The sequence below is a fragment of the Sturnus vulgaris genome, chromosome 6, assembly GCF_052056855.1.
Source record: "Sturnus vulgaris isolate bStuVul1 chromosome 6, bStuVul1.hap1, whole genome shotgun sequence".
In the NCBI taxonomy this organism is placed as follows: domain Eukaryota; kingdom Metazoa; phylum Chordata; class Aves; order Passeriformes; family Sturnidae; genus Sturnus; species Sturnus vulgaris.
Window position 1 is genome coordinate 43,036,535 of NC_142248.1, and position 9,972 is coordinate 43,046,506.

Here is a 9,972-nt window from a genome sequence, read left to right on the forward strand (position 1 = left end):
AATACATATTAATTTGGGTGTATCACATCTATCTATATATCTATCTGCATTTTATCTCAAATCTGGTGTTGCCTCATGCTCTCCAAGCCTTTGGGTCTGACACGACTGTGTGCAACAAGACACTTCAGGAAAATAAACAAGGGTATAAAATGGGTGCTGTTTTAGAAATGAAATTAATAAATGGTCCACAAATTCAAGAGAATATTTGTCAAAGCTGCCTCTGGGCCCAAATTTCCATAAACTTAAGATTAGGCTTCTGAATTAATTTTCCAGACTATTGCAGTATAATCAGTAAAGTTAATAGCTGATTAAAAAAACAAATAAACAACCAAACAAAAAACCTCAGTATAACTGAAGTTAGAGACACATTTCACTGTCCTAAAAACAATCCCCAAAAAACAGCATACAAATGCATTTCCTAAAATCAGCACTGTAAAAGCAGTTCTGTTTTAAAGGAATTCAAGCAAATTCATTCTACATCCCTGTATAACACAAGCAGGATTTCCAGAGCATCCTGCTCCTGGCAGCTCTCAAGACTGGCAGCACAATCCCCCAGTCCACACCACACCTCAGTACATGTCTGCACACAATTTTGGTGTATCCATAATTGTCACAAAGCAAATGGCTCCCAGTTGTAACAAATGGTTTTCAGCTCAGTTACCACCCATAGCAAGGACCAGAGGAGCCTTCAAGAGCTGTGGGAAAGGAGGCAGAAAAGGGAGAGAAACCTTCTTGGTGTGCCTTTTATTTGCTGCCACCCTCAGCCCTGGCCCGGAAAAATCTGAAATGTTTGTTCTCCCAGACAAACCAAATCAATTTTGGGATTTTTATTTGTTGTAACCTAACAAGGTGTTGTGAGAAGAAAAATCACTGGGCTGCTCAGCTCGTTCTGCTTCTTCAAGCTTTGGCCTAAACCAGAAATTTGAAAGGCTAATGGTGGTCTTCCTTCAGTCCTGACTATAATGAGTGTTTAAATGTTCCAAATACTTGTATTTTTGCAAAATAACAGGAAGCACAAAGAGAAAGATGGGTTGTACTTTATTTTTCAAGCTCTACTCAGAGGCAGCTTGAACTGTAACTATCCCAAGGTTAGCTGACATTAACCACTTGGAACCGAAACTCTAGTTCTTAAATATCTGGATTTACATTTGCCCATCAGTACAACAGAAATAGCAATTCCCTCTTCCATGGCAAGGGGTACAGCCAGGCTGGGGTTCACCCATCTGGCACAGTCAAAATACTGAAGCCAGACCCTATTGATCAACATTTATTTATTTATTTATTTATTTATTTATTTCTATAAAATATATATTTAAATGTATAGTATATATTCACATATATGTTTTCATATGTAACATATATTTATATTATATATATATATATATCTATATTATATATATTATATTATATAATCTAAATATATTATTTGGTATTATCTATACAAAAAATATGTAATGGATTGTTGGATGCTGTGAAACTTTCAGCTTACATAGCTGACTGCTCAGAATTGTCCTGTGTGCTCAATCTCTCTCTAAGCTGTGCCAATGTCTCCCACCTCCCTGTCCTTGCCCAGCTCCTGCACACTGGTACCAGGAGCAGGGTACAGAAATAGAATTCTACCCTTCCCTTTAAGGAGCTTGTTACCCCCCACTTGAGGAACATTTCACCAATTCTGCTCCTTTTCAGTCCACATACAGAGAAGGGAAAGTTACTTTTCACAGAAACATAGAATGGTTTGGGTTGGAAAGGACTTTAAAACTCATCTCATCCCATAGGCAGGGACGCTTTCCACCAGACCAGGCTGCTCCAAGCCCATCCAACCTGGCCTTGAACACTTCCACAGATGAGGCAGCCACAGCTGCTCATTTTAGTTGAGTCAGGAGGACAACACTTCACCAGCGGTGATGCAGCCAAGGCTGGACACTGCTTTACCTCCTGGCAATGCATTTTAAGAGCTATTCCTTAAACAAACTGCTCCTTTCATTGTCTGCTTCTGAAATGCACCAGCACAGCTCTGCATCCTATAACAATGCCCCCCTCCGGGGCTCCCAGTGGGTGTCACTGACCCACCCAACAGAGCTGTCACAACTTTTCTGAGCAGCCACTTCTACCAGCAAATAGATCACACTCACAAATCACTGCCTGGAAAGTCTGTGTGGTATGTGGCTTAATTTTCTTTTCCATAATGTGAAATCCAATCTGAAATGCACAGATTAGTTTACTAATCTGTGTAAATCCTATTAATAGCACTTACGCTGCTGTGCTCCCGTTCACATTCTAACAAATCTCTTTGGACTGGCTTGGTTTTCCCTCATCTCCTGCAAGATCTTCACACCTGGTTGCAGTCACGTCTTCACAAAATACCTGGCCACAAATGGAAACTGCTTTGCAGTCATCTCTCGTATTTTAATTTGTGTCCCATGGTCCATCATGTTCTGGATCAAAGCATTAGTGCTGTAAATCACCATGGTGCCATCGAAGCTAAAGGGATTATACAAAGGATCACACAGCTCCAGTGGGGAAGGGCAGAGCTTGTACCCCCCTCTCCTTCAACATCACTGATTTCTGTGCCTTCTCCAGCTGCATCTTGCCCCTCACACCTCCTCTGGCACCCCAGTGACTCCATCCTGCCCTGGGCTCCTGGCCCAAAACTGGCCCAAGCACCAGCAAAGGATCTGCTTGCAGGGAGGAGGTGACAGACCATCTCTGGGGCCACTGGATGTGTTCACAGCAGCTCTACACACATTCCCTTGTCACCTGTGGGTTTAGGGTGGCACACACTGGGCTTGTGCCTGCCTGAAGGAGCAGCCTCACTGGTAGCTGGGTGGGCTACAACCCCCTGAGCTCAGTGTGGACTCCCAAAGAGAATGCACCCTCTGTTCTGCTGCAGAATAAACCATTCTCAGTTTGAAATAACAATATTTACTTTGCCTAGAGTGGACTCCAGTGGCTCCCTATGTCACAGTCACGGTGAGAGTGGTTAGAACTAGGAGAGCAGGGCTTGCATGCCTGACTCCAACTTCCTAATCAAGCTGTGCATTAATTAGCTAATCCACCTCCACTCTGCTGTCCCTTGTGCTTCGTTTCACCACCGTCCTGGAGTTCTTGTAACCCAGCACCTTCCCCAGCCTCAGCCTGTCCCTCAGCATGCCAGTCCCCTGCAGAGCCAGGGCCACGCTGTTCCCTTCAGCTGAGGAGTCCTTGCCCTTGGGCCAGGCTGGAATTTGCCAAAACCAGCCCTGGGTCACTCCTGACTTGTGCCCTTTCACTCTTCCAGCACCTGCTAATGCATTCCACACCGTGTGTCAGGCAGGAGAGGGTGGATGCAAGATAGGAACACGACAGGGAAGAAGCTCCCCAGAACTTAGCAGTTTGAAGGTTTTAATGGAGAACAGAACATGGAAATTCTCAGGTGGAGAAGGGAAAAAAATCTACTGTAGATGGTCAAAAGAAAAGGATTTGAGTTAAAACTGCTTTTACACAAGTTCACAGTAGGACAAACCTACTCCTGGTCTCCCTGCCAAGGGATCCCTGCTCCTTGCATGAGTTTGTTGGCTGCATGATCCCCACATCCAGCTCTCCCCATCTCCCAGGGCCAAGCTTTGAAGTGCTTTCACTAACCTCAGTAAAAAGCTCAGACCTACAGTGCCAAGACAGTTCCAGCACAACCCTGAATACATTTCCAATGGTTTTTCTACCAGAGTGTGAAACAAATTATTAGCATAAAGATTTGTGGCTCTCCTCTTTCATTCCCTACAGCTGTACTGCCTCTACCACCCATCTAAAAGCATATGGATTTTCTCTCATCGCTGTAGAAACTTTTCAAGGTCAATAATGCTTCACTCTCTCCCAGTTTCCCCTAAAATGGTTTTAAAGTTTTAATTACCTGAATAATTCATGGAGGTTTACTTGAGTGTTAGCTCAGGAATTGTTTGTAATACCTTAGTTTTGTGGAAGAAATATTTTTAAAGCACTACCCACGTTCAAGAAATTTTCCCCAAATTCTCTTTTACAGGAGGTTCTTACTTGTTACCTGTGTTAAAGCTTGCCTGTGAAACAACTGTTTGTTTACAGACCTTTAATCTCTTGATAAAAGTGCCAATTGTGAGATATTAAAATGCCACAGAGAAAAAAAAATTAAACAAAAAAGAAAATTTTAGAGTGAGAGAGACAACCAGCCAAATACAATATGTGGCCAGACAGAATCAGAAGTGCTGGCTGCAGAACAAACCCAAGAGGCATCAGAAAAACCACCCCAGCCTTGGTGGTAACGATTCACCAGCAAAAGGAATGTACAAAACAAAATGGGGGGAAGATCCCCCCCTTCCTCCTCTGCCTTACCCCCAAAAAACCATCTGACACAGCCATGCCTCCGGTGCATGCAAATGTGCCACTTGGGAACGGCAAACAGGCACTGGCTGGACAGGAATTTTGCCTTTGGTGTCCTGCCTGCCCCACCCTCTGCAGGCAGACCTTAGGAAAAGTGGTGTTTAAAATACTCAAGGGTGAGATAAGAGAAGGGGAACAGCCCATCTCAGCCCTTTGTACTTCCACAGGGCTCCTTTGTAAAATGAGTGTGATTTCTATCACCCTTGCTGCAGAGCATCATAGGCTGGAGACCTTGTCCCAACATCAAGCTCGGGTGTGCTCACAGCCAGCCTGTGCTCATTCGCCCCCCTGAAACAGCTCTTTCCTCTTGGATGTGGCTCCAGGGGACAGTCACCGTCCCTCTCACCCTGCCTCTACTGCACAGCCTGGCCAAGCTCTGCCAGAGGTTGGCCTGCAAAGCTCCTTGGCCTGATGTCAAAGCACACCCTGCAAGAGCCCCTCTGGTTTTCTGCACCCAAGGAGCTCAGAATTCACCTTCTCCTCCCTGCTGCTCACAGTCTTTGAATAAAGATGCAGGAGGGCTCAGCCCTGCCAGGAAGGTGCATCCAAAATGTGCACTTAACTCACAGCTGCTCTTCAAGCCCTGCTCAAGGACACACTCATGAGCTCTGGTTGGTCATTCTCAGGCACTCTCAGGGCTTTCTGCCCCTGCCTGTCCCCAGGACAAAGGTTTCTGCCTCTCTCTGATCTTGGCAGTAGTGATGTGTCCCCTCCGTGGTCATTGCAGAGTTCAACCTGCTGCACCAATGCACTGACTTCAGCCAGGACATCGTGTGTGTGATTGACCACACATTGATCACACATTGATCACTAATGTGCTTACAGAGGGCTCTGCTACAGGGGGGATAAAGATCTTTTGGAAGGAGAAGGTGGATAAGCAAGAGAAGTCACCTCTGAAACCTAGTGAAGGTTAAAATCTTAGATCAGCCTTTGCAGCCTGGCTCATCCCAGCTTTTGGCTTCAGAAATTCAGAGTTCAATTTCTGCTACAAAATTGGAGTGTTTGATTTCTGCACCTTGCTGCAGCACCTCCTGCTTCCACACATCAGGATGTCAAGGGAATACTGGCATTGTGTGATGTAATTGTGCTCAGGGTGCAGTAAACAGAAGAATTGCTGTAGTTTCCTCCACAGCAGCCTTGCAAAACCCTTTTCACCTCCCTGGAATGTAAGTTTTCTATCACTCTCCTCTATCTCCAATGCTGAGTTGCACAGGACCCCATCTTTAGGGAAGAATCACAGTGATAAAACTCCATTTCAAACGAATTTTAATGGAAGTATTCATAATTAATATTGGAAACTGTGTAAAGGATCACAAGTCCTGGCCCTTGGTGTCTCCCAGTCCTCCGTGCACCAACTCAAATGAGCTGCCAACACACTCCTCAAAGCTGCATCCTGATCAATGATCCTGCTGAGGTCTGTATGCTTGGAAAGAAATTATAGGGGTGCCAGCAGCAGCCATGACCATGTTGTCTTTAAAGCCAATGAATGCTTTGGAAAGTGATTGTGTACAAAAATAATCATAAACCCCCCAAATTTTTCATGCTGTCCTCATGCTCAGCCTGACAACTTCTCCAAGCACCCATCTATTGCAATTGATGATAAAGATAAGTTTCTACTACCACGATCTTACCTCAAGAAGTGCAACCCCATGTGCATTCACAGATGTGCTGTGGAGTTAAGTGGAATTGCTGGAAATCTCCCAGAACTTAAGGAACTTCACTTGAACATGAGAAAAAGGGGAGGGGAGAAAAACACAGTCAGTAGAGTAGACACTGTGATCTGATCCACTCGCAGCACACAGGACATTGAAATAGAACTGAAACTCAAATTTGATGAAACCAAAAGAGAGAGCAAAGCTGGGTGTAATCAACCTACAAGATTCATGGGCACAGATTATCCCAGAGGCCAAGAGCTTGTCCCTGAAAGTGTGGAAATATATACATTTATACACACATCTGAGCAGATATAAATGTATGTGTATAACTGTGTTCTCTCAGGGCTGAAAAGGACTTGACAGCACCATTCAGTCTTTCCCCCAGCTCCGAGACAAGATCAAATAGACGTCGGTCTTTTCTGACAGGTGTTTGTCTAGACCTGTTTTTAAACAGAGAATCTCCCACCTCCCCAAGGCAATTTATTCCAACACTTCCTTTTCTTCTTCAGCTTCATACACACACGCACAGGTACCTTTATCTCAGAAGGTGAGCGGAGCAGCCTCTGATGACTTGCACATCAAAGGCTTTGTGGAGTCATTTCTCATGGCAAGACCTTTCTTGTGAGTGACGTAGGAGCCCCGAAGATCCCACTGTGACCTGAGGTGACAGGCTGGGCTTGGGGGACCAGCAGATGGGGCAAGGGGGGCAAATGGGGAAGGAGGGGGAAATTCAGTCTTTTCCTTATTAACCCGTCAGATTTGTCTGCTGATAAGAGAGGCCAAGTTTGTACACTCCATTTTCAGACTCAGACGTTAAGCTCCTCTCTTTTTTGATAAAATAAATACACTTTTGGCTTCTTCAGCAGCCACCTCGGAAGAGATGCTGTCCTGTCAAACTTCACTAAGGAAAAGGAAAGGATGAGGAATGAGGCTGTGCAGCTGGAATATGTAAATGGCAGGATGGAGAGTAGCACTTTTCCAGCCACGCTGGATATCTATTACCTCCACTTTTGGACTGACAATGCACCAAATGTTTCATTGCCTGGGGCCTTACAAAGCTGACCAGCTTTTATAGCCGAAAGCACTAATGTAGAAAGGCAATTGGGAATTAATTATTTAATGTGGTTCTCATTGGTAGAAAGCTTCCACCCCTCCTGCATCTCAGCTACCATTATACATATGTTGCTTTTCTTCAGACTACAGTGATTAGAGAGCAGAGGAAAACGATGGCTAAGTCCTGTTCCCACTTGCAATGAGCTCCATTTAAATCAGCAGATTTGCATTCAATAACCAAGGGCACAGTTTAGCCCCATGCTAGGAAAACATTGTTTATGACAAAAACCATAAATAGATTGCAGCATCTCCATTTCTGAAAGTAAGCCTTCTCATACCTCTGCTCCAAAATTCCCTCTTTGAAAGGCAGAATATTCCTACATAAAAATTAAAATCCATGCAATTAGCCCTATTTGTAGGAAATCAGATCGAGCTCCCTTTAATTTGGCTGTTTGGATGCCTCACTGGAGCAGACAGAAAGGTGTATCCTGGATCCACTGCATGTTGGTTCAGCTCCAGCTTCTCCCGGATCCTCAAGATAAGCATCTATTTCATTTAGAGCCTTTTTAGTTATGACCTGTGAAGAAGCAAATGTCCTTTTGAAGATCTCCCTGCAACAGCTGCATGCCAGAGACTCCCGGCCAAGTTACTGGAAGAGCTTAAGGATCAGGCCCCATGTTTTTAAAAAAATAAAGTGCAAAATAAGATTCTTCAGCGGGGCTGAGAAGGGGCATGAACTTACCTGTCAATTGTGATACGTGGGAACCTGGTAACTTCTTCCCTGCAGTCAGCACCTCCGGAATCATTCCAGATGAAGCTCCAACAGAATCCTGCTGAAATTCAACATAGTGAATTACATCAGGAATTGATTTATTGTAATGTGTCATATTTTTCCAAATACAAAATATATTTGGTTTGCTTGTGGGTTTTTTTGGCCCTTCAGATGAAAGATATACGGCTGTACAGATGTGCTTTTCTAAGATCCAGTGGCATGAAACCTGAAATGCCCCAGCAAGATTCAGCAGCGAGTTTTAATCACCATGGAAGCACGACACTTTTGAAGGTCTATGAAATTATACACCCAGGTCTGAGAAGAGTAAACTTATCCGTCTGGGCAGATCTGCTGATAAACAGAGACAACTCATTTTCTCCTGGAAAGCTGCATTATATATTTGAAAAAACAATCAGTTGTTAGAGACAGGTTTGTGCTGGGAAGAGAAAGGAGAAAAAAAACAACAGCACTGGGAGAGGCTTTCTGTCAGGGAAAAGGAAAGGCAGTGTGAAAGTATTCCCTGAAAATTCAGGAGATGGAAGAGAAGAGGGGCTGAGCATCTCTCAGGGCCAGACAGAGCAACGCTGGCGACGACAGAGGCATATGGAGACCCACCCAGGGTGCAGACAGACCGGAGGACCCCCAGACCTCGGCTTACGCAAGGTGACCTTTCCCCTCTCTAAAATTTCAAAGCTGGCGTTGCCGGCGCTGAACAGACTGTGTGCCATATGTAACATGACCTCAGCTCAGCTCTGCCAAGCCACTGATGGCATCACTAATGAGAGGTGAAAGGTCTCCTCCTTGCAGCCAGCTTGGAAACCCACCGGGACGGTGGGTGTGGGATGGGCCCCCCAGCACTGGATGGCTGAAGGCAAGACCCCACTGCCCCACAACCCCGTATCCCCACCCGTGGGTGCCCACTGACCCGGCACAGGGACACACACCCATCCAAAAGGGTGATGCTGCCTCTTCCCTTGGCCCAGCTCAAACTGGCGCAGTCCCCCAGCAACAGAAATATTTGATTCAGTACCCGAATGCAAAGCACACCGGCAAACAGAGCCTGGGATGTAAATCCTGTCCCCAGTCCAGCTGCCACCCCCCAGCCCCCGGGCAGCATGTCGTTCTCAGTGTGGATCATGCGTTGGCCAGGTGGGGAGAAGGATTTGTGCTTGGGGATGGCACAGAGGGAGGAGAACCTTCAAATGCTTGCCTGCCTCGATCTGGGGAGGACGCAAAATATAATTTTTATTTTTTCCCAAACATTTTGCACGAAAATCATTACAACAATGTATTGCAGAAAACAAAACGACAAAAAACAAACAACAACAACAAAAAAAAACCCCACCGAACAACCATCACCCTTGCTGCCTTTTTTGTTGTTGTTGTTTGTTCCTTTTTTGAACAAGGGGATTTGGTGGGTATTTTTCAGTTTTCCCGGTGTCCAGCGCCCCCGTCCTAGCCATCACCTAAGACAGGGACAGACGGGACCCACCCGCATGGCACCCCTGATCTCCCTGCCTCAGACACGTGTGGGGACAATCCTTGTGGGTGTGAGTGGGTATCACAGATGCGGGTGGGGGGTTCACGCGTGGGTGGGTGAGTGCACACAGGGCTCGGTGTGAGCACACACGGGGGTCCGCCCGCAGGTGAGTGCCGTGCGCCCACGGGAGCGCGGGCAGGGTGTCTGTGCCACCTGAGGAGTCCTACGGGAGTGCGCATTCGGGGCAGGGGGAGTGTCGCACACTCGGGTGGGGAGCGCCCACGGGTGGATTTTGGGGTGTGGGCACACGGAGGGGCACAGGTGGGGGTGTGTGCGCTTCGGCGGGAGCGCACACGCGGCCTGTGTGGGGTGACACACGGGTGGCTGTCACAGCGTGGGTGCGGGTGGAGGCTGCCGTGCCCCGCACCCCTAGTTCAGCCCCGGCACCTCGGGGGGATCGGCAGGGCTGGAGCCGCCTCCCCGAGCGCACGGCGCGGAGAAGGCGCCCGTGGTTTGTTTCGGTTCTGCGAGTGACTCATTCCTGGCAGATGTGGCACCGCCGAGGTGCAGCAGGGACCCACCCACGCCCTCAGTACAAATACCCCACCCGCGACCGTGCTGCT